The 25,445-nt window shown below is 37.1% G+C and overlaps 2 protein-coding genes across 6 annotated transcripts in view; one reads left to right on the forward strand and one right to left on the reverse strand.

The window, feature by feature from the left end:
- Nucleotides 1-25,445, reverse strand: part of LOC145670574 (uncharacterized) — a 216,704-nt gene that overhangs the window by 165,537 nt on the left and 25,722 nt on the right. The gene's annotated exons all lie outside the window — the stretch shown is intronic.
- Nucleotides 17,994-25,445, forward strand: part of LOC145670527 (uncharacterized) — a 155,750-nt gene continuing 148,298 nt past the window's right edge. The window contains exon 1 of one of the 3 annotated variants that reach the window (XM_081739338.1): nt 17,994-18,010. The gene's annotated coding sequence lies outside the window, so the exon portion shown is untranslated. Of the gene's footprint in view, nt 18,011-18,471; nt 18,801-25,445 lie in introns of those variants that run through there. The other 2 variants (XM_081739328.1, XM_081739359.1) reach the window with 2 other exon arrangements.

The raw sequence follows: 25,445 nt of genomic DNA on the forward strand, positions 1-25,445 counted from the left end.
AAATAGAAAGATAGTACTCCCTTCTTAAAAAGTCCGAGACTTTTAGCTCTTTTCCTTACTGTAATAAAACAGAAGACGTTTTCCTCTAATTTTGATCATTTTCTTATGGGAATTTGGATTATAATTATCCGTATTTATAAGAAGAAAATACAACGTACAGTGTTCAAATTGTACCTTTAAAATGAGATGCATCATATTGAGTGAGCTATTGAGACATTTTTGCGAAAGAACGAAATGAAACCATGATTTACCTAAAAAAAAATGTTTGAGATCCCATGTTAAATTGAACACCAATATTCCGGCCGCTGTGGCTCACTCCTTCTCCCTCTTAAGAATCGTCAGCAGCACGGTCTCTCGTACTCGGAAAAACGCATGCTGAGATGTTTTCTTTCACGCTTATAATTGGAGAAAATGTAAATGATATCATGACAAAATACATCACACCACACGTTATTCCGAACACAAAAAATCATGGAGTTGCCGGTTATTAACACTTCCGACTCCCCTCCGAAGCATTGGATGTCCATTGTTGTCAAGGTTTACCTCCTGCCTACTTTGGACCCTCCTTGAAATCAAGGTATATCTGGAAATTCTATTGAGAGCATATCTGAGAATTACATTCTGTAGAGCAGCGTTTCCCAACCAGTGTGCCGCGGGGAAATCGAAACAAAATTATTAATTCTATAGCAATCAAATTGCAAGATATAGGAAAAAATGTATATTTTTGTATTCCACATTACTATGAATTTCTACCATGGAAAAAAAATTACTGTAATTGTAATATATTATTCTACATCTATTACTGTGTAGCAGACAGTATTTCGGCTCGTACACATTTCCACGGTTAGCTGCTATGTAATGTTACGCTTCAATTGAGAATCATACTAACACCGAGAAATGGAACCTCTTGTACGGTATGCGTCAAATGAACGTTCGTAGAACACTCATTCGCACGTGAATGACAGGACAACAACACTTTGTTCAACAGCTGTGTTTTCACTTCGACGCAAGCTGTGAAATGAAATCTGTGAGTTTTACGTCCCACGGTTATGCCGGTTAGGCTAAAGGAGACGATGATGATGAGTAATGAATGAAATGGTAGAATGAAGAAAGTGGGAGGAAACGGGAGAACCCCGAGAAAACCCACGCACACGCACGGCTGTCCACCACAAAGTTCACTTGGCGGGGGCTGGGATCAAACCCGGGACCCCTAGCACCAGAGGTGAACGCTCTACCACTGAGCCACCGCGGCCCCCTGCATCGCAAGCTGTGTGATTGCAATAATATGCACTGGTTTTGGTTAAAACAGCAAAGTTAAAAGTACAAGACATTTGTTTGTTCGTTCGTTATTTAGTGATCTTCGTTTTTAGTGAAAGGTTGGATAGAGTTTTCGAAAAAGAAAGCGTATTTTTAAAAAATCTTTGTCGCATATTTCATTGCAATTGTTTTCTATTTTAAAATTAGAATAAAAAATATGCATAATGAATTAGCATAGGGGAAAACCAGTGATCGAGCTTTCATCTCTGTGAGAAGGAAATTAGTAATTACAGAAAAAAAATACCATGGTATTTTATATTTGCAAATAATAATAATAATAATAATAATAATAATAATAATAATAATAATAATAATAATAATAATAATAATAATAATAATAATAATAATAATAATAATATATGAGTGTGCCGCGAAAATTCAAGTTACACCCGTAGTGTGCCGCAAGTTGAAAAAGGTTGGAAAACGCTGCTGTAGAGAATACCTTTACACATTGAAAATTGATGAAATATGTACTTTAGGATTGTGTATGCGTGCCTTCCTTTACGCTGATAAGGACCACCATCCACACTTTCTGGAATTCGAAACAAGACCTGTTGAAATTTAGCTTTTTTTTTTTTTTTTTTTTGGGGGGGGGGGGGACAGCCCTAGTTCTGAAACTAGCACTTTTCGCCATAGGTCCATATGAACTTTTTCTCTTATTTTGACGTAAGAAATCACCTCTTACAGCTTGTCGGTATAGTTCATTCACCCTGTATATATATATATACGATATTTTTTATAAAGAACATATTCGATTTTAATGCAAACGTGTGTATGGTTTATCTCAGACTTTCCACGAAACCCTTAGAGTCGAATTTGGTAAATAATGATGGAGTGAATTTAGCTGCATCACTATCTGAATTTTTTTTAATGAATATAATCTTTCGTTTAAAAAATCTTGAATTTTTTTATGAATCAAAATATATTTTGTAGAGAGTGGAATAAATGTGAGGAACATAGTTGCTATTGTTTGGGGTTAAAATTAAACGGAAGAAGGTTAAATTCACTCTATCATTTGAAATCATTAACTATAAATGTCCTAGAATCTACCCAATTCTCATTAAACATTATGTGTAATTTCTTTCAAGTTTTCCAATGCGTTCTCTTGCTTTAGACTGGTATCACTCAACACCAGTTTCTTCTTTCTTTCCGTCTTTTCCCACTTATGTGGGGTTGACGTTCCTAATGAGTCTTTTACATAATACTCTGTCCCTAGATTCTTCCTGTGTTAGATCTTTCTCCGTACAGTCATTCTTAAGCATGTCCTATCATTTCCTTCTTCGTTTCCCTCTACTTCTCTTCCCACCCACTTCCATTGCCATCACTCTTCTGACCACATAGTCGCTTGTTCTTCTTTGTAGATGGACATACCACTGCATTCTTCTTGGATCTTCATAGATAACATTATCCCTACAACCTTGGTTGTTCTGTATACTCTCTTATTCTTCACTAGGGATGCGCACGAGACAAGATTTGAGGCTGTCTCGTCTCGGAAATGTGCTGTAAAAGTGATGTCTCGACTCGAAAAATGTATTCTTTTCTATTGGAAGAGCTGTGTCTCGACTCGAAATTTGTCAGGAAAATTTTGTCTCGACTCGTCTCGTGCGCATCCCAATTCTTCACTCTGTCTCTTCTTGTTATTCCACACATCCAGTGTAGCATTCTCACTTCAGTAACATTTTTTTCCCTGTGTTTTCTAGGTTGACTATCCTTCTCTCCCATATTCAATATTAAAGATTCCTGGCGGAAGCTCATGTGGTTCGGATTCCACGTTAATCAGAAAGTCCATGTCTCATATAGCCTCGCTTTTGAACGGGACGTTAAAATCAAAATCAACTCAACTTTAAGATCATATTTCACGCCTACTTTCGCACTTTAAAAAAAAAGGATAGAAACTGATTTTTCATGAAGCAAGGTATATGTTTTCTTGGAACCTTGAGACTTACTACTGATGATTGGGAATTGGTGAAAGGTAATGAGATAGAAATATTATAATACATTATATATATATATATATATATATATATATATATATATATATATATATATATATATATATATATATATATATATATATATATATATATATATATATATTGGTCTAGGAATTAATTCGTGCGGGTGGACAAGAGATGGCGCAACGAACGGAGCGTCCCACAGTTCCGTGTATCCACACATGTGTTGCAAACCCCTGTCATCACGTATCGTTCGTAGTATAGGGCAGTGGATTAAAGCGTCAACAACACCAGTTTGTAGTTAAGTGAACATGGCGCAATTTGTGCCTGATAAAGTGCTTTTGCGGGGTGTCCTGCTGCATTACTTTAACATGCAGAAAAGTGCGACTGAAAGTCATCGTATTTTGGTGGAAGTGTATGGTGCCCATGCTATAGCTGAGCGAACGTGTCAGAAGTGGTTTGCACGGTTTAGAAGTGGTGATTTCGGCTTGGCAGACCAAGAGCGAGCTGGACAGCCAAAAAAATTTCAAGACGAAGAATTGACAGCATTGCTCGAGCAGGATTCGTGTCAAACGCAGGAACAACTTGCAGCAGCATTAGGCGTTGATCAAACAACAGTCTCCAAACGCTTGAAAGCCATGGGAATGATTCAAAAGATGTCACATTGGGTTCCACATGAATTGAAAGACAGAGACGTTGAAAGACGAAAAACCATTTGCGAATTGCTGCTTCAACGACAGAGCAGAAAGGGGTTTCTGCATCGAATTATTACGGGTGATGAGAAGTGGATCCATTACGAGAACCCTAAACGAAAAAAGGCCTGGGTGAAACCAGGTGAACCAGGTCCATCACAACCAAAACGAGATATTCACTGTGCAAAGGTTATGCTGTGCATATGGTGGGATATGAAAGGTGTGGTGTACTATGAGCTGCTGCAACCGGGTGAAACTATGAATGGAGAACGTTATCGACGACAATTAATGCGTTTGAAGCAAGCTCTGGCCAGAACACGACCAGAATGGGAGAACAGACATGATAAACTTATTGTTCAACATGATAACGCTCGCCCACATGTCGCAAAACCGGTCAAAACCTATTTAGAAAATGTCGGATGGGAAGTTTTACCCCACCCGCCGTATTCACCAGACGTTGCTCCTTCGGACTACTACTTGTTCGATTGCATGAACAACGATTTGATTGGACAGCGGTTTACTTCTTCAGAAGATATCGAAACATGGGTCTCTAACTGGATCGCTTCCAAGGATGAGGACTTCTTTCGCCACGGAATCCGTACATTGCCTGACAGATGGGCGAAAGTGGTGGCTAGCGATGGACAATATTTTTCTTAAGGTATTTATGTATTTTGTGTTTGTACTACAGCTTCAATGTGTGCGTACCAACCGCACGAATTAATTCCTAGACCATATATATATATATATATATATATATATATATATTAATAATAATAATAATAATAATAATCTTTCGCTTCTGAAATATACGGTATTACTAGTAACCGTCCTGTTTCATCTCTATCAGAAAGAAGTGTTAAAGTACGGCCGCTGTATCTCTGGCTCTGACAGCTATGCGAAAAAGAAAGCGAGGGTTGATACTACATTAACACCCCCCCATAAGGTCCAATGAGTGGCCGAGCTCTCACCGCGCTGGCATGGAAACCAGACGTTGTTGCCGCTCCGTATTCTTCCTTTTGTTTGTGCATAGTTCAGTGAAAAGTGCTTTGAGAACATGTTTGGTTATCGCAACTTTTTTTCTTTTCTTTGTGTGTGTGTTTGGGTGTGCTGTTAAGGAGTGTTGTTATTATTTGGTGACAATGGCTAGTTCTTCAGAACCGAAGCCAAACAAAATAGTGTATAAAGGACAAATTGGCAACATTGTTTTGTCCACGTGCAGAACTGTCAGAGCCAGAGACATAGCGGCCGTAGTATAGTTTCGATGGAGGATTTTACCACCCCTACAAGCAAATCTGAAATGACGCTCCTGTAAACACATATTGAATATTTGTAATCTCATTTCAACTTAACTTGTTTCATTTTAGAAAAAACAATCAAAATATTCTGTTTCCTCTTTGTACGTTTTTACCTGAAAGAAAATGTTGAGTGAGAGAAGTAGAAGCTAAAATATATTGATTACAGTTTTAATGGCAAGAATTGCAGACTGGTGAATCTTATGTGACATGATAACATAATAATTTAGCAGTGAATATAAGCAGTGAAGCATCCTCTTGGCCTACCTTATTTCCCGGGCTACTAACCCCCCTCCTCTTGATTTTCTTTAATTCAAACATTTACCTTTCTTTATAACCAAACGATGTAAATATTCCTTTGCTATAACAACTAAAGTCCCGTTATGTTGATATCCGTGCAGTTGGTGTGGAACACCAGTTTCGCGTATCAGCCCCTCTTAGGCGGGCTATACACTACGAGATCAATCCTAGGAAATATCTTAGGATTTCTCTTCGGAAAAATGTTATGACATATCTTGTAGGAAATCCTACTCTTTTTGTGCCATACACGTGAAGAGTTTTCCTGTCTGACCGGATGACGTTTATCAACATTGTGAAATAGTTCTATTTAATAAAAGTAGAAGAGTTCTGGTATACTTTTGGCGCACCACATTTTAGAAGATTTACAAAAAAAAAAAAAAAAAAAACTTTGCATGAAAAGACATATTTATAAGGATCAAATTTCTGCAAACAACAGAATTAAATACAAAGTAATACAGCTGTATTTTATGTTTACAATTGTAGGGTTACTGGTGTAAAATCATTATAAATATTTTAACGACGGATAAAATAGATAAGAGACAATGTTTAGCAGAAAGTGTCCAGCTATTTTTTCTAAGAAATGTTACAATTTCGGTAGTTTCTATTTACATTAGTTTAGTTTAGGCTGGTTCAGGTTAGTTACGGTTATGTTACGTTAGATTATATTAGTATATGGATCCAGCTAATTTTCAAAAAATGGATAGAATTTCGCTTACTTCTATTAATATTAGGTTAGTTTAAATTAGTTAATTTCATTAGGTTAGATTTGGTTGGGTTGTATTAGGTCTAAGTACTTGCATCTTCCATTTCTCCTGTAAATTTTGTGTTTTGGTTACTCCTGGACCCCTTTCTGCGAAACATTTACCTAAATGAATGCAAATGAAAGATAACCGGTGATACTATTTTCCACCAGCGGTTTATTTCTGTATAGTTTACAGAAGCTATAGTTTATGTTTACAAGTGGAGCGCTACTACCACGATACCATGACAATTGCTATTCAAACTCGTATCATTGCCGAAACCCACTTGTTTTTCCATCATTCACTGACGCGCCTGTTTCCTTTGCTCGCACCCCCTGACTGACGCTCGGACCCCGGCTTCGCCCTGCCGTGACTCGGTTAGATAGCATTCGTACTTTCCATAGGCCACCAAACACAACTTAGTTTGCGTTTTTTGCACTATAGTTTTTATACTATATATCCGGACCCCGTATTTGTACGCAAATCGTAAAAGAATTGTAGTTTATCAACAATTGCTTTTGATGGTTCCCTAGAGGGATTTTATCTATGCTATCTGAATAATTTCCATGTCGGTCAACACAAATCACTTAGGAAACAGTGATAAACTATTATTTTTCAACAATTATTTCGAGTGGTACACCTAAAGTAAACCTGCACGATCAGAAGATACCTCATCAGTTGTGTTTTCATTTGTTTTGTTTTCACTTTCTTTCACCTGATGTCGCTTAAATCGAAATCTTACGAATTTTCTTTCCGAAATAGAGCGTGCTCTAAACAAGAGAAATCTCATAGGATCGTTCAGAATACAGGAAATGACATGCGATCTAATGCCATACACGTTGAAATTTTGACGCTAGGACAAATCGTAAGAGATTTCCTAGGATCTATCCTATAATGTATAGCGCGCCTTACTATTATGTTTGGTGTTACTGACGACGGCGGACTTGAATCACAGCTAACAACGGTCGAATGTATGATAAGAGAAACGAAAGAAAGTAACAACTAAGGAAAAGAAACAGAAGAGTAGAATGAACGAACGAAATAAAAAACGCAGTTCTTACATAGTAAAACGAAAAATACAGTATTATTTCTGAACAAAGAGCATAAGAAAATGAAAAGTCATTGAAATTATTAGAAATGGTAAGAAAGATTATCGTTGTACATGGAATGCCCCCCCCCAAAAAAACTAACAAATTTATTTCGGCGGGGGGCTTGAGCCCGATAGCCCCCTAAATACGCCACTGGATGTAGCGTATCTTTGTGCATTTATTTCTGCTAACAAGGGACATCACCCAATTGTCCGGCTCCGATTTCAATGAAATTTTTGTTGCTGATAGAGGACATGTATTCATTACTTGTGATGACAGAAATTTTTGCCATGGTGCATGTTTTCTATTTTTTAATAATTTTTAAATGTTGTGATGTGGTTAATAGAGATTACTGCAGAAGTCCCTTACTACCCTCTGTAAACGGAGTGTTAATGAAAGAACAACCATGTAGATACATATAAGGCCTAGGGGAAAGTCATATGGTATGTATGACCTTGACGGCAGCCATCTTGAAATCCGCCATTTTGAATTAAAGTAAAGTTTTGGAAACTGAAAACCATAGCATGTGGCACCAAATTTTAATACTACATTTTCCCCAAAAGCCAATGGTATGCTTATTTTTGTTCTATAGTTAACCAGTATAAATTTATGACTCTTCTAATGCGCACGAAACGTCCATTATTCGATCTTAAAAACTGGCAACACACTTAATTTTCATCGCATGTTTTAAGATTCCAACTGGCACTTTGCAATTGTTTCCATGGCTCATGTTTTCTAAATTTATTTCATTTTTAAAGAGTTGCGATTTGTCAGTTCATGAATAGTATTGGGGTAAACATCCAGCAATCTTTTCTGAATTTTGAAGATTTGTCATATAATTATTAATTTCATAGGCAATGTAATTATTTATTTCCTATACTTGGCCTTCAAATACTCGTTTTTTGACATGAATCGTCGCAGAACGAAAGAACTCCAACTTTGCATTCAGGTAATACCGGAGACGTAGCTTGTAGTGGATAGTAGTTCAAAATTCACTTCAAAAAAGGAAACGAAATATGGTTGTTGTGTAAATCAATGGTCTTTTGTTTTGTTTTATATTTATTTGTTTATTGTATATTCATTTATATTCTATGGCAGTATTTTAGCTATTGAGACAAAAAAGTCATTCGTTTTCTAGCGATTGTTGTCGATGGTTCATGTTTGTAAGATTTATAATCAATATTGATCGAGAACTCGATTAAGTTACACCTCTTTATAAACAAGTTACCTGTTTTCATATTTTGTTCATGGTACAAACAGTGTGTTGGGAACAGTCATATTATGTCTCTTTGATATTTTCTATCATTGCTGCTGTTCCTTTAAAGTTGTAAAGTTGTATTTATTAAAAAAAAAAAAATACTGTCTGTCGTTTGCGCAACATGTAGGCTACATTTCATGATAATTTTGAGTTCGTGTTACACCAATTTCTTATAATTTCATTTGTATTTCTTTACACCACATAGGTCCATAGGTTCCTCATGTACTCTGGGTTATAATAAATAATTACACTGCCTAGGAAATTAATAATTACATAGCAAGTCTTCAAAATTCAGAAAGATTGCTGGATGCTTATCCCAACACTATTCATGAACTGACAAATCGCAACTCTTTAAAAAAATGAAATAAATTAGAAAACGAGCTATGGAAACAATATTGCAAAGTGCCAGTTGGAATCTTGAAACATGCGATGAAAATTAAGAGTGTTGCCAATTTGAAAGATCGAATAATGGACGTTTCGTGCACATTAAAAGAGTCATAAATTTATACTGGTTAACTATAGAACAAAAATAAGCATACCATTGGCTTTTGGGGAAAATGTAGTATTAAAATTTGGTGCCACATGCTATGGTTTTCAGTTTCCAAAACTTTACTTTAATTCAAAATGGCGGATTTCAAGATGGCTGCCGTCAATGATACCCTTATCGTATCACTTCCCTCTACGCATAGTATGTATTACCGAAACCTTTATCCACCGTTATCCGTTACCTTTATCCGTTTATCATTAATACGCGGTTAGAAGCGGAGGTAAGGGACTTACGCACATAGTAAGTATAAACAATTAATTTGCCTGTAACTTTTCACCGAATAAGCGAATCTTAAAACTAACTTCACCATTGTCTTTCTGATTAAATTCTAGCCCGAAATTATGTATCATATTACCCTATTCCCATTTGAAAAACTTGACCTTAATTCAAAATGGCGGATTTCAAGATGGCTGCCGTCAAGGTCATACGTACCATACGACTTCCCCCTAGGCCCTCTATGTATCTACATGGTTGTTCTTTCATTAACACTCCGTTTACAGAGGGTAGTAAGGGACTTCTGCAGTAATCTCTATTAACCACATCACAACCTTTAAAAATTATTAAAAAATAGAAAACATGCACCATGGCAAAAATTTCTGTCATCACAAGTAATGAATACATGTCCTCTATCAGCAACAAAAATTTCATTGAAATCGGAGCCGGACAATTGGGTGATGTCCCTTGTAAGCTAAGGGCTAGGGTATAGACAGAAAGGAAGACAACAGAAACCATGTTAGAAAATGAATATACCTGTATATATTGCAAAGGTAATTAGTGTTGTTTCGCTCAAAATAACAGCAGCAAACTCAGAATTTTCGGAGTGTCAGTTCTTCCTGATAAAGTCAATGACCGTTTTTCTGATGCGTTGTTTTCCCATTAAACGTAAAACGTGGAAGTTTAAAGTTTTTTCATCATAACCAGAACATTTATGTAACTGTAGTCCTTGTTCCACCACAAATGATGGAACATTGAATCCTTGAAGCATTATTCTATTTTGTCCGTTCTAGTTGTTTAGCTCAAAGTCGCTAGTCTTTTCTAGTGTTATTGTATTCCCTTTTTGTTTGTTTCACTTATATTTTGTTTTCTTCTATCCAGCTTTTACTTTACTGAAATTTTGTGATTTGTCTGATTCTATAAACTTAATATCAATAAATGCAGCTTTGTTCGGAGTGAGAAACTGATTTAACTACATTGCTTTCTTTCCATAAAACGATAGAAATACACCTACTTCATTAAGGATGTCGGGTACTTGTGCCATCTTTGCTTTCTAGCTCACTGATTTATTTATATCGAGAAATATTACCTTTTTTTTCCTTTAAATAAATATAGAGATTTTAATTGTCTTGTTTCCTTCTTCACAACTAAATGTCCCTCACTTCGTCAATATCTATTTGCATTGAATGCAAGGTTGTGTCATAAGTCTTGCAATATTTCCTGAAACGTCAGGCGCGGGGGTGCTGTGATCGACCGTAAACACAAAGTCAAACTCGACCAGAAAATAGTGGGCATGCTGACTTAGTGCTAGAGCGCTTATCTCTGGTGCGTGGGGTTCCTGGTTCGATCCCCAGACATGTAAGTTTGTGGTGGATAACACCGTGTACGTGGGTTTTCTCGGGGTACTCCCGTTTCCTCCCACACTCTCATTCCACTAATTATTCCATTATCATTCACTTGCTTTAATAATCGCTTCCTTAGCCCAAAGAGCATAATATAGGACGTTATACTGAAAGATTTCATTTCAATGCTATCAAAGTATCGTGTGGCAAGCCGACTATTTGTCGTGGAGACCGCCATTCCGTCAGTATCTTCGTGGCAGTGACAATGACTGCTCAACGTTAGACACGCAAACTGTTAGAGTTCGAACTCAGGCATAACACTGCGGCAGCAACCCAAAATATTTTGTCATGCGAAAGGAGAAGGTGTAGTGAACTATAGCAAAGCCAAGTCGTTGGTTTCACAAATTTCGTGCAGGTTTTAAAAATGTCGGAGATGAACCAAAATCCGGCCGCTGCAGGGTAACAGATTCTGAGCTCATACGACATGTCATTGAGGAAAATGCATCCACTAGCATACGACGATTCTGAAACTAACTCGGCTTGTCCCCAATTCATTGTAATGCGTCACCATCACGAAGTCGGGAAAACTATCAGCAGCTGTCGCATTGGGGTCTACGTCAAAACTCCCACACTCAAGAAATGTCAAAACGCCCACACAATCGGTCATAACTCGCACACACAGCAACGGTCACAATCCCCACATAAATGGACAAAACTCCCACACAAATGACAAAATTCCCAGAGGCAGAAATTGTCACAACCGTCACACAAATGGACAAAACTCCCACACAATCGGACAAATCTCCCACACTTTGAAATGATCCTGGTTGCACGTCTTGTAAGTTTCACACGCTGAAAATAATAAAAAGAAGTACAATGGTCTTTTGATCGTTCGTGCATTTGGGAGATTTGTCCATTTGCGTGGGAGTTATGACCGTTTATATGAGCGTTTTGATATTTTCTGAGTGTGGGAGTTTTGACATGAGTTGACCTCAACTTAGGCCCAAGGTGAGTCGATGTGCGTCGACAACTACTGAAGAATCCGCCTGATGTGTATTTCCTGAAACGGATTCTCACATACGACGTCTTGTTTTTCGAAATCCGAATGTGTAGAAGTAAAGGTTAAGCAAGGACGATAGTTAAACAGGCTGTTTCAAACACAAAGTGTGATGGATCTGAAAGGGGGTAATTCACTTCGAGTTCATTTCTGACGATCGTACTGACCTTTACTCCAAATGGGTGGAACGGAGTACGATCTGGCTGCACTACGCCAACAATATCCGGCATTGGTGAAGCGAAAGCGCGCCCCTGCTGTAACATAACAACGCAAAACCACATTCTGCTTGAAAAACGCAACAAAAATTGCACAATTTGATGGCATCAAACTGATCCCACATCCGCCATATAGTCTTAAACTTGCCACAAAGCGTCAAGCGGTTTGTTTATGGAATCGATTCACCGCGTGTAAGAAAAGATACCATATCTTCTCTTATCCCTCTACTAAAATCGGAAGTGGCAGAAATAATCTATTTCCGGTTTCAACCTTTATCGCCATAGAATAAAAACGGCAACAAATAGCGACAAAGCGGTTTTTTTTTTTTTTTTTTGCTATTGATTCAGCATCTTAAAAAAATATATTCAATGCTTTCCTGTATCTCTCTAGTAAGACAGGAAGTGGTAGAAATTTATTACTTAACAGGTTTCATCTCTCACTATCTCTCTACCGCAGCCAGAAGTTGTACATAAATATGTGTCAATACTACTTTTGCATAGTTTAGAAATCTACTGTAGTGTGAGAACTGTGAAAAGAAACTCACTTGTTATTGTACGAAGATCAAATATTGAAAGCGGATGTAGTTAAATTTACCACGTTCGGTTTCAATAAACATGAAGATGAGATGTAGTCTTGGGCAGGGGCGGATTAAGACTTTTGGGGCCCTGGAGCCAAGGGCGCCGATTTCTCTGTAAATTTGGGGGTGGGCAGATGAAGAAAGCATGTATGAGGATTTTAAAACAAATTGCATTCAAATTATACCAAATATTGTAATTTTACAAATACAGTAAGGGGGCCCATATGAGCTTTGGGGGGGGGCACCCTCGGTCCTTCCCCCGGGATCGGCGCCCTTGCCTGGAGCCGACTATTTCAAGGAGGCCCTATGTTACGAATCATTCCAGCGTATACATTTTCTTTGCTGCCTTCCACAGCCTCATAAGCTTATCGAAACACCAAGAACTATGCTGTAATACTTTAATGTGCTCCAAGTTTACAATAATTAGTTTAATTACGTTCAACAGTTAAATGCTGCTGATGGAAGAAGACTTAACTCTAGCGATATCGCGAGCGGAAAAAAATAGCATGGGTCTAAAGCCTATAATATAATAAGTTGATTGCTATATCTTAGTATTAAAGAGAGGGATTTTTGGGGCCCCTTAAGCCTGGGGGCTCCTGGAGCTTGGGCTCACTAGCTCCGCCCTTAATCCGCTCCTGCTTTTGGGAGAGTGTATGAAAAACTCATTTCTTGCTATCTTTTATTAGTTTGTTCTTTTATCAATATTGAAACCGGAAGAACTTAAAGATATCACTTCCGGTCTCAACAGAAAGATAAGTACGGAGACGGAATCTACTCTTGGGAGAATCCATAAAAATTATTGTTATCTCTTACCAGTTCGTTGTATAAGGGCAATATTGAAGTCGGAGAAGGTTAAATGTACCACTTTGAGTTTCAGTAGAGGGTAAGTGCGGGAATGACTTTGTAGTTGAAATGTTCGTTCTTCGTAGGATATGATAAACTGTATTCGTTCCAGAGATACGATATACTAAACATTACTGAAGTTTGCAACACTGCATAAATCATGTAATTGCGAGAACTTGTAATTACAGCTACTAAAAGCTATTGCTGTAATGTTATAAAAGAGAAGAAAAACAACATTTTAAATGTTTTCCACAAATACGTCATTTTCAGCAGTATTGCGAACTTTATCAGTGTTTATCGTATCTCCGGAACGGTTTGAGATATCAAAGTGCTGTAAACGGTAAAATAATTTGTACGTGTATCGCAAACCATACAAGCAATTAGATAATTATGATACTTACCTAAGCATTTTTTTTTTCGAAATAATTCCTTTCAAAACATTCAAAATTTTCAATCCCTGTAACTTCGTTCGTATTCATTCGAAACAAGTCATACTATGACCATGATATCTAATGCTAAGATGCTTACGATGTGCTTTATCCTATACATATCCGTTGTACTGTATGCGTGATAGAGGTTTCACAATCGCACACGTTTCAGAAATCGCAGATTTCAAACGATTGTTGCTGTTGGTCTTCGTGGCCGAGTGGGCTAGCACTATATGTTAATAAGAAAAGTCTTTTGGCGCGAGTTCAAACACGGCCCGAGGAAAGTTTTTTTTCTTTTTCTTTTTTTTTTTTTACATTTTTATAACATTTATTAAATTAAAATAATATGAAAATAATACTCAAAAAAGTGATTTACTTTTGTGCAGATATGTAGTAGTAGTAATAGGAACGGGTTAGAAGCCCCGCAGGGCTCGTTTTGTTCCCCTTGTACTCCATGATATAGGGCTCGTTTTGTTCCCCTTGTACTCCATGATATAAATTTTGTGACAAACTTAAAACAACTGGCTAGGATAGCGCGTAAAACAGCTGGCTAGAACAGTGCGCGAAAAAACGTACTTATGGGAGCATTACTCTCCCGAGCGGGTCGTAGTGTAAGAGGGGAAACTGGCTCCAAATATGATGTTTTCAATCTAAAGTGAAAGTTTTTTTTTTTTTTTTTTTAATCGGACGAGCCGTTTGGACTGTACATTCTTTATGCGCCCAATGTTAAATGAAAATGCAACGTTGCCATTTAAATGAAGTTACTATCTTTTACGATAACGTGTCGATGTCCAGCCTCCATTTCAAACAGTAACTACCCTTCCCTTGGATCCGCGCCTATATATATGGGATGTAGAATCTATATTACAAAATCATTTATTGGTTTATAATGTAATATGATGTCTGATAATATACAACTTCCTATTTCAATAGAGAAATAAAAGCGAAGATGGATTCTAGTTTTGGCATATTCAATCCGTATCTGAAGCTGTTTCTTTTTATCTTTTCCCGTTTCTGCTCTATCGGAATTTTATATTGGAACCAGAAAGGATTATATGAACCACGTTTCGGGCTGTAATAAAGATGTAAGGGATGGACGTTGAATACATATCAGAAAACAATTTCTCGTTGTCTATTGTCGTATAGGTATCCAAACTGCCACATCTGGTTGTATTTCTTTATTAATAAAATTAATATTTGTGCCTTTATGTATGTAAGTCATCAGCTTCTTGCATAGAAAGAAGTCATCTAGAGCCACTAAATATAATACCAGGGTGTCATTTAGGGGACACGGAGGGGCAATTGCCCCCCTGAGTATAAGATTTATATAGATTTTATGAATAGTATAGTAGCAAACCAGTGAAAAATGCGAAATTTTACTTATATCAAGGGGTCTCCCCCCCCCAAGCAAAATCTGAAATGATGCTCCTGTATAATACACAATTACTCGTAGATCTTCGCCAGATCTAATCGCACATGAAGTTTTTTTTTTATTCTAGTGGGGATAGGAATGGATCACACGCTCTAAATCAGCGTTTCCCAACCGGTGTGCCGTGAATGGGCCGCTGGTGTGCCGCGAGGAATCGAAACAAAATTATTAATTTTATAGCAATAAAATTGCAAAACATAGTGGAAAATGTATATTTGTATTTTACATTACTATGAATCTACAATATTAAATTTCATACCGGGTTACTGTTCTGTACATTTCTAATGTTGAAAAAAGTATTTATTATAATTGTTATGACCATTATTGCTTCTTTATTGTTGCAGACTATTTCGTAACTTGAAAATTTAAAATATCATTCAATCCTTTCGACAAATTATCTACATTTGTGTTTTAAAAGTAAAAGAGGTTTGTTTGTTTTTCGTTATTTAGTGAGCTTCCTTCTTAGTAAAAGGTTGGATACAGTTTTTAAAAAGTAAGTGTATTTTTAAAAACCTGAATCCAATATTTCATTGCAATTGTTTTCTATTTGTAATTAGAATGAAAAATAAGCATAATGATTTACCAAGGGAGAAAAACCAGTGAAAGAGCTTTCTTCTCTATGAGGAGGTCAATAATTACAGAAAAATACCACTATGTTTTATATTTACAAATAATAATACCTATAAGTGTGCCGTGAGAATCCAAGTAAAACCTGTAGTGTGTCGCAAGTTGAAAAAGATTGGGAAACGCTGCTCTACATGTTCGAAAAGTACAGCTCTGAAATCCTTCAAGTTAGACAACCCACATTACTTAGTGGTGTTGCGGGTTGCATAGTGTACATTCTATGCAAAGACCAGGGCACTTTAGCTAGCAAAGGAATGAACGTGGAGATGGCGTCTAATTCTTGAGACAAAGGATCGCTATCAAAGAACCCTTTTTATTACTTCTTACTGTTTCTGCTGTATCCACTACTGAATTCAACAGTTCTAGATATTTGTACTACTCCGGTATTAATAAAGGTATATAGGGCAGATGAAGTGTACTCTTAAAACACTGAATTCATATTTAAAAAAAACTAGATTCTTTCTCTCTCTTACTGTTTTTGCTTATTGAAATTGGAAGTACTATACTTCTACCAATAGAGGGATAACAGAGAAGAGGGATTCCATTCTTGAGACAATGAATCCGTAACAAAATAAATAAAATCAAATCATTGATATCTTTTACAAATTTTGGTTTGATACTTATCAACAGACAGACGAACAGACATATTCGTTCTGTAAGACTTATACGATATAGATAATAATAATAATAATAATAATAATAATAATAATAATAATAATAATAATAATAATAATAATAACATAATGCCGAGCAAACGTACACTATTGGCTAGCGTTTTTTGATTGGTAATCGGGAGATTTCCAGGTGAAATACGATGGCAGGCCACACTAAGTTTCCTCTGGCTTTCTTCAGTTCCATTAGGCGAATGCTGTGATGAAACCTTTCAACCGTGACCGACTTCCACTTCCTTTAGCATTCTTGTTTTTCTATCCGTAATTTTTAATAGTTCCAGTGTACCTTGACCTTGCTGATTGCATTTGGAACTTCCTTAGATAATAAAATTCCAACCCGGATAAAAAGGATTCTATTTTCTAAATATAGTATTACAATTAATAATAATAATAATAATAATAATAATAATAATAATAATAATAATAATAATAATAATAATAATAATAATAATAATAATAATAATAATGTTGAGGTAGAATTAATAATTACGTATACAAGCCCAAAAATTATTTGCTCTTATCTTACAAGTCCCCAAATTGAAATTGTAAAGTGAACTCTTAAATACGCCACTGCTACTAGTTTTTTTTAAAAAAAAAAGAAAGAAAAAAAGAAAATTGCAATTCTCAAACATCTTTTGATTATATTTTTAAGGAATATCCATGAAGAAATGTCCGTTAGACGCTCTGGTGTTATTGAGTAAGAAACAGTACTTTCTACTGATGTATTTTAGAAAAACCAAGCAGACTATGTTCTGGTTTAATCACAGCTGTTTTGATAATTTACCTGTTTTCATATTATATATTTCATTATTACATATTAGTTACAACTTTACTAGCGCGGACGCGCTAACAGGAAAGAAAAACTTTTATTTGGTGCTGTCCTTGCTACGCTACGTGAAGAAACTATGTAGCTCTGATTTTTAAAGTGTCGCCGTGCCATCCTGCTTTGAGCCTTTAAATTTTAAATGGCTGCTTGTCTTGCGAAAGCGCTTGTCAGCTGGCCTGCTGTTATATGTGTTTCCCCTCCGATCCTTCTTTCCTGCCTCCACCCATCCATGCATTCACCTCCACTAGCAAACCAACGCGTGTGAGCTACAAACTCACTAATTCAGTTTCTAAACACTAGCTCAAAAGCTAAAAAAACTCAGCGACATTAGTGAGACCGGTTGTGGTGTAGAAGTGTTTAGTTAGACCAGCCTTGGATTGAATTGCTAAATTATTATCACGCCAGACTTTTTTTTAATTTCATGACGTCAACATTCCTTTCAGAGTTGTGCTTACGTGTTAAAAAGTTCTTTCACTTCAGCAAAACATTGGTTTGTGTCTTTTTTTTTTTTCTGTCTTAAGTTTTATGCCAGCCTTTAGATGCTTTCATGCTGACGTAGCCAGTCAGACGGAATTTTAACCGAACTGCTGTTAGGTAAGTAGGCCACGATAGCATAGAAGTCGAGAGAAAGCTACGTGCCAAAACACTCAAGCGCAATGGAGGCAGTCCACTATATGTAGCTGACTGGTGGGTTTCTGAAGTTTCACAACACGCCACTCACTCACTCACTACACCAAGAATACAATCATTTTACATTCCCATGAACTAGCAAGTGTGACGTATTTATGAATTGTGTAAGTTTTTTATGGTGAATCTTTTATTTATTTTTTTCCCTTTTTTTCCCCTGATTGAGCTAATTGTATTAGCACTTCCTGATGGGGTGAGTTAAAACCATTTACATTCCTAACTCTGTTGGTTAGTTTCTCTAAATCTAACCAGTGAGCTCATAAAAAGTTTCAAGGCTTAGTAGGCGGTGTTATTGATCGTCCGTGCACCAATGGTAGCGTACGATAGTATGACGTGTCCCGTGCTCCGCCATCCGCGGTTAGTGTCGTGTGAAGGTGAGCGTGCGTCGATCTAGAGTCTAGATCTTGCTCATGAAAGCTGAAGTAAATAGGCAGCCATATTGGTTTCAGGGGTCATTGTTTGGTTGCTGGGTCTGGCATGGCGGACAGTGAAGGGAAAACAGTGAGACGGTGGTGTTTGAGTTGCGCAAGAACCCTAGTTCACCACTAGCATTAGAAATCAGTGGGGGAAAAGTTGCGAACTTGGCCGACAAGTTCCGATGCCCTTCCCATGTGAAACCAGTGAAATTTGGGACTGGAAGTAGAATGTATTTCAAAACACAATTGAAACTACGGCCTGTATTTACAGAATAATATTGGTATGTATACATTTTCAAAAAAAATTTTTTACTTTTTTCTGGATTTAGAAATAGAATGATTGACAGATATCTAACAAGTGGTGCGTAGTTGTCCGGTGTAACAGTGTTGCAACAACAACGTAGCAAATTGTTTGTTTACATTTTTCATGAGAGATACATACAGTGATAAAAGTTATCAAATCTCTAATAGCAAAACTATTATTGATCGATTTCTAAATACGACATAACCAATTAAAATCCATTATGTTCTTAACGCGTGACGAAGAAAATGGATAGTTCATGGTGAATGAATAGTAATAATCGAACAAAGATATTTTTTTCGTTTGTTTTTGTGAAATGGTGTTAGTGGAATGTTTTGTTTCGTATTTACATTATAATATTTTTTTGTAAAAAAAAATACATTAATATGGTGAATGAAAAAGAAAACAAGAAAAACTACATCATAACAAAGGCGACTGGCCTTTTTCCCAACATTTCTAGGAGAGAGATGCAGCTCTGAAATGTAGTAAGGCACGGGTCTTAGAAGTACCATCTCGATATTCACGCTGGAAATAGAATAGGAAAAAATGAAATGAAATCTTTGAGTTTTACGTCCCACGGTTATGCCGGTTAGGCTAAAGGAGACGGTGAAGATGAGAAATGAATGAAATGGTGGAATGAAGAAAGTGGGAGGAAACGGGAGAACCCCGAGAAAACCTACGCACACGGTGTTTGTGCACCACAAAGTTCACTTGGCGGAGGCTGGGATTGAACCCGGGACCCCAAACACCAGAGGTGAACGCTCTAGCACTGAGCCACCGCGGTTCCATGGAAATAGAATAGGATATGGTAACTGTAATAACATTTTCGCATGTATATACGTGAGTGAGGAATGGAAAGGACTTAAATTAAGGAACAGTGATGACGACAGCTTTACTTTTGGGAGGGGGAGGCAAGTGAACGGACAAATTTTTAGGGGGCTGCTATTTTTTATTTTGTTTTATTTCTTTGTATACCGAAAATAGAAGTTTGTTACTTGACCTGCCTTACAATACAAAATGCACGGTGGAGAAACGAGACCACCGAGGGGCATTCGCCCCCTTGCCCCTCCTCTAGCATCATCAGTGGTAGGAACGTATCACTTCGAAATTATTTGTCACTATATGTACCTGTACATTTAGTGGCGCACGCAGAGTTTGTCAAGGGGGATCAGGCTCACAAGTTCATATCAATTTAGGTGTTTGTATGCATATTTTAAATTGCTAAAGGCTTAATTTTTGCATAAGATCTTGCTTAAGAGGGGGGTTAAAACAGAAATTTCCCCTTGTGTACGCCACTGTATGAATAAGGAAGTTCAATTTGAACTTGATGCATGGTGGCTCAGTGGTAGAGCGCTTACCTCCGGTACGTGAGGTCCCTGGTTCGATTCCCGGCTAAGTAAGTTTGTGGTGGACATCGTGCCCGTGGGTTTTCTTGGGGACACTCCCGTTTCCTCCCAATTTCTCATTCCACCAATTCTTCCATTATCATTCACTTGCTTTAATCACCGTCTCTCTCAGCATGAAGAGCACTATTATGGGACGTGAAACTCAAAAGATTTCATTTCGATTTGATCTTAACAGTACACAAATACAATTTTTCTAGTCGTGTAGTGGAACAGCAGGGTAAGCAAGCCTGAGAGGATAGGGTAGCAGCTGATGTGTAAACATATGAGGTAGGCAAGGTGTGTTGTGTACCTTAACTACGTTTCCCATCTCACTCACAGATGGAAGGCTGGGATAGTGTCTTGATTAATTGCCACTTGTTGCTTCTATACAGTCGCATGGTTAATACAAGTGCCTCTTATGTGTGGTGCCGGGTTTGGTACCCGTTATAAACACAGCACAATTTTTGCTGTTAGTGCAGCATCATGTAATTGCAGAGCTGCTTGAATTAAGAGGTGCTGAGATCCAGTCTAAAAACCAGAAATAACATCAAGATGAAATCAATGTGCTGACTACTCATTACTTTAAAAAAATCGTTTGGCGGGCCATATCTGTGTGTAGGCTTTAATACTAGATATTTTATCAAGTAGTGTGCTTAAGAGAAAACTATTCGTCTATAAATATACCTTAGACGGAGAACAAATAAGAGTAAATCAGAGATCTTATGGCTCAATTGAAAAGTGTTCAGGTATAGGTGTTGGCACTTGTTGCTATTATTTAAGCACTATTTCGACATTCACTTAGTGAGTTAGCGGAGGTGGAGACACTTGTGGCTATTAGATAAGCACCAATGCGACATTCACTCAGTGAGTTAGTGTAGGTGGAGGTACTTGTGGGTGGCTCTTAGGTAAGCACCATTTCGACATTCACTCAGTGAGATAACGTAGGTAGAGCCACTTGTGGCTATTATTTAAGCACTATTTCGACATTAACTTAGTGAGTTAGCGGAAGTGGAGGCACAAGTGAATCGCAGCTTCGTAGGGTTGAATTCTAAAGTGGTTCTAAATGCGCACTGCAATCTTTCTCTGAATTAAGGTTTGATGTGAGATACCGCGATAGTATCAGGTCCAAAGGTCGGGGGCGGCCAGGGGAGGTCAGCTCCCCTGCGACCGCCTTAATCCCTTCTGAAACTTTCATGTTAATTCCTTTAAAAATGGTCTCATCCTCCCTCTCCTCCCATATTAGTATTTTGGCTGCGGGCGTGAATAGTATGTTTGAATATTTAATTCGTTTATCCCGGAATGTTAACTTATTAACTGTTCGTAGTTATATGGTTAGCGTATAGCAGACCCGGGTTCGGTTCGGTTGTGAGCTTAAGTGGTTCGGATCCCACGTTAACCTGTACGTCCAGGTTTCATATAGCCTCGGTGCTGAACAGGACACTAAATTTCAACCTAACGAGCCAACCAATCCCTGACATACAAGAACACAACGAATTAATAAAAAAAAACTATTATGTATATTTAGAAAAGGAGCATGTCTCGGCATTCTCTGAACATTTGTCCACAGAGGACAAGTAGCTCAGTGGTAGAATACTTTCTGCTGGTGGGACGGGTCCCTGGTTCGATCCCAGGCCATGTGTGAAGATTAGCGTCCCTTTGGGCATCAAGGCTAGGCTCTATATGAGACGTCAACCTGCAACTCTGGCGTTTTTACCATGCCTTGAAAGAAAGAAAGCGAAACAGATACCCTACTATGGCACCTGAAATGCCCGCGACTGAGTCAATAAACATTTTGGCGGAACAAGAATGAGGAAAACCAATCTGGCAGGAGAGGGAGTAGAAATGACATACCAATTCCAATGTGAAAACCCTCTGTGCAGCACAAATAATAATAATTTTAAAAAAGGTCTTATCAGATCCCCTCGTTTGCTTGCTTCTTCTCAAGTCTTGGAATTCTAACCCGAAGCTAGTCAGTCACGTGATGTGCAAAGCAGAGAAATTCTTGGTTCATCTGCTTGCCTCACCGTACCGTTTGCAAGATAGGATATGTACTCATAATTGATAGATGAGACTTATTATTATTATTATTATTATTATTATTATTATTATTATTATTATTATTATTATTCAAACTAATTGAATAAGGGGCGGGACAACTTCACACTTACCCGTCCGACCACCTCAAATCGTTAGTTTAGGTTAGTTGCTAAAATTGTTATTTTCGAAAGAGTTCTTTTATACTAGAAATAAATTAGGGAGAGGAGGGATAGTGTGAAGTTGTCCACCCATGAACAATATCCATATAGTTATACTGCATTATATAACTAGTTGCTCATCAGTTTACGCAGTTCTGAAGCTGCCTATCTCAGTTTTGCAAAAGTGAATATTTTATTTGACAAATAAGTTTGAGGACCAAGTGGCATGTAATTATAATCGTACTTCTTCTCTTTAATCAACATCATATTCGTATACATCGCTCTTTGTCATGATATGTATCATCATCATAATTAATTCCACATAATCTCTAGTCCATTAACATTAAATTATCATTATATTGTGCTAAAGATCGAACAAAATGACACGCACAAATTTTATACGTACCATGGAATATTTCAGAACGAAAATGATTCTCACATGTGAGTATTATTATATTATTTAATCGTCAACATTATGTATATCTTGCTTACTGTCCGATCCCAATTGACAAATATTGTACCTACGTAAACCAAGATTTCGAAGATAGACCTCCCCCTGGTATGACTTACGGTTCACGGGTATCCTTGCGAGCCACTGTTCTTAGCCAAGGCCCCAGTTCGCGATTAGCGTTCTGATTGGCTCCCTGTCCGTGACGTCATGTGGAGGTATCGGTGAAAATTTTTTTCGCTTGCCTCCTTGTTACACTTCGCGCTTTATTCGTAAAACTGGATTCAAAACAAAATTATGATATTCCTTGTCTTTCCAAATACAAATAATGAGTTATTTCTACTTACAGATGAGACAATATAATGTAATAAATATATAAATACCATCAATAATGATTAATTATCTATACAAATAAAAATGAATATAATGTTTACTCGCTAATTCATTCTAGAGCTTTGGTTCGATTTTTATAATTTTTAGTACCCTACATGAGTTGACCTGGCCCTTAATACTTTGATTAAAGGGCGAATCCTAAGGGATAGAAGGGGTTCAAAATTTGTACCTAAAATACAGTATCTCACGAACTTATCAAGTTAGAAAGATGAAACTCGGTATAAAAACTCCTCATTAAGTTTAAAGAAAAACAGGTCCCATTGTTTTTGAAAATTTCCATTTTAAGGGGAAGAGGGGGCATTTTCTATTCATTGTAACAATGTTTGATTGCTAACTTCTCCTCGACCAACTTTAACGATTTTTGGTACTTAAATGCAGCCAGGCCTAACTTAGGATCTTATCATTTTTTCGCTCGGGATGAGAGGAGATAGAAAGGAGGTGACAAATAATCAAAAACAGCCAAATTGGTGTCCAGTCCATAATTTTCAGGGTCACTGAAATGAATAGTGCCCAACCCGATACCGTTTAAAACCAAATTCATCCTCTTTAGGCGTGGGGAAGGGGTGATATTATGGATTTTTGTCGTTGACTTTCACTGAAACGTGAATTCTAAGGGTGGAAGAAGTTCAAATACTTTCCATAAACAAATCCTCTCAATAAGAACATTTCAGGTAGTAAAACACATAAAGCAAACATAATTCAAAATTTCAGAGATTCCGGATATGTAATAACAAATTAGGTTAGGTTAGATTATGTTAGAAATCTAATCTATCCTAACCTCATATAACCGAATCTAACCTAACCTAATTTGATTAGGTTAGGTTAAGTTAGTTCAGGTTAGAAATCTAACCTAACCTGTTGCATTTAGTGTGTATTAACCAAATTGTCAGAAATCGTGACTGCAAAATATTTCCTTTACATTACTAATATTTGTTTATTACTCGATATAACACATTTTACATTATGTATTACAGGTTATAAGTTGCACATATATCTATAGAGTGGTATACATACACAAAAGAACCACCTTCACAGGAGAAAATTTGCAGCTATTTGCCCTACACTTTGTTCTTCGATTTATCGGAATTTAGTTTTTGTGGCTTAGCCCCCTCTCTCGGCCAGCCCTTCAATTATAAGAATATGGTAAGAGTGCACTTTGATCAGAACAAATGATTTTGTCACACGATGTGGCATTCGAGAAGGAATAAAATCAATGTGATTTGTATGTAACAGGTACGGTTCGGTTAAACAAGATTAGATTAGGTTATATTAGGTAAAGTTAGGTTAGGTTCGGTTCGTAATAGGTTCCTATGAATGTTCTGCTCAAAGTGCACTTTGAGCATTTTGCTAGAATAATGTTTCAAATACTTAACAAAACTTATACGAATATCATTTAAACTAAAGAATATATGAGAGTATACATTTATATTCTCGTTGGTACCCCCTTCCACTTCGCTTTACGTACATAAACTCCTTAAGCTTCAGGCCCTCAGAAACAAATGTCATAAAAGTAAAATTAATTATTGTTGTTACACACCTGTGTTTCAACTTGACTAGTGTCTAGTTTATTTTTCCCCATGCCAGTTTGGTATCAATAATGAAGGAACAGCGTCAGATCTTAAACACTACTTTTACAGGAAACTTAGAAGCTCGTTTTTTCAAACTCTTTGATAATCCTCTGGTGAAAAGTGAGCAGAACATATTCGTGCGTTATCCACATTAAAAGTGTTCTTTCGCTTACAGCGCGAAATCAATCTTCTTCGAAGTTCATCATTTTTAGGGAATCGATGGAACATTATTTCATTTGTATTGCTTCATGTGTTATTAGAATGAGCTACTGGACAAGTAAGATAACTTTTCCTCATCTTGAAAGAGTAGTGTTATTGTTTATGCAGAATTTCTCTTATTTTGAAAAATACCGCGATACCTCCACGTGACGTCACCGACCGCAAAGTATCCTGGGAAAAATGAAAGCAGAAAAGCTATCCCAAGAGTCCCCTGACTGGTACCCTTGTTTGGTTCGCAGTGAGAGAGTATTAAATGTAGTACAATATTCCGTCCCAGTCTAAATAGTGAGTCAATATATTACAGATTGTATATAGAAACTGGCGGGTACTGAGAACAGATGCTAAACAACGAAAACAAACGTAATTAAAAGAAACAAGAGAGATAAAAACAATGTAAATATACATTAAATAATAAGT

This window comes from Thermobia domestica, chromosome 2 (genome assembly GCF_964235325.1).
Source record: "Thermobia domestica chromosome 2, izTheDome1.hap1.1, whole genome shotgun sequence".
Taxonomy (NCBI): domain Eukaryota; kingdom Metazoa; phylum Arthropoda; class Insecta; order Zygentoma; family Lepismatidae; genus Thermobia; species Thermobia domestica.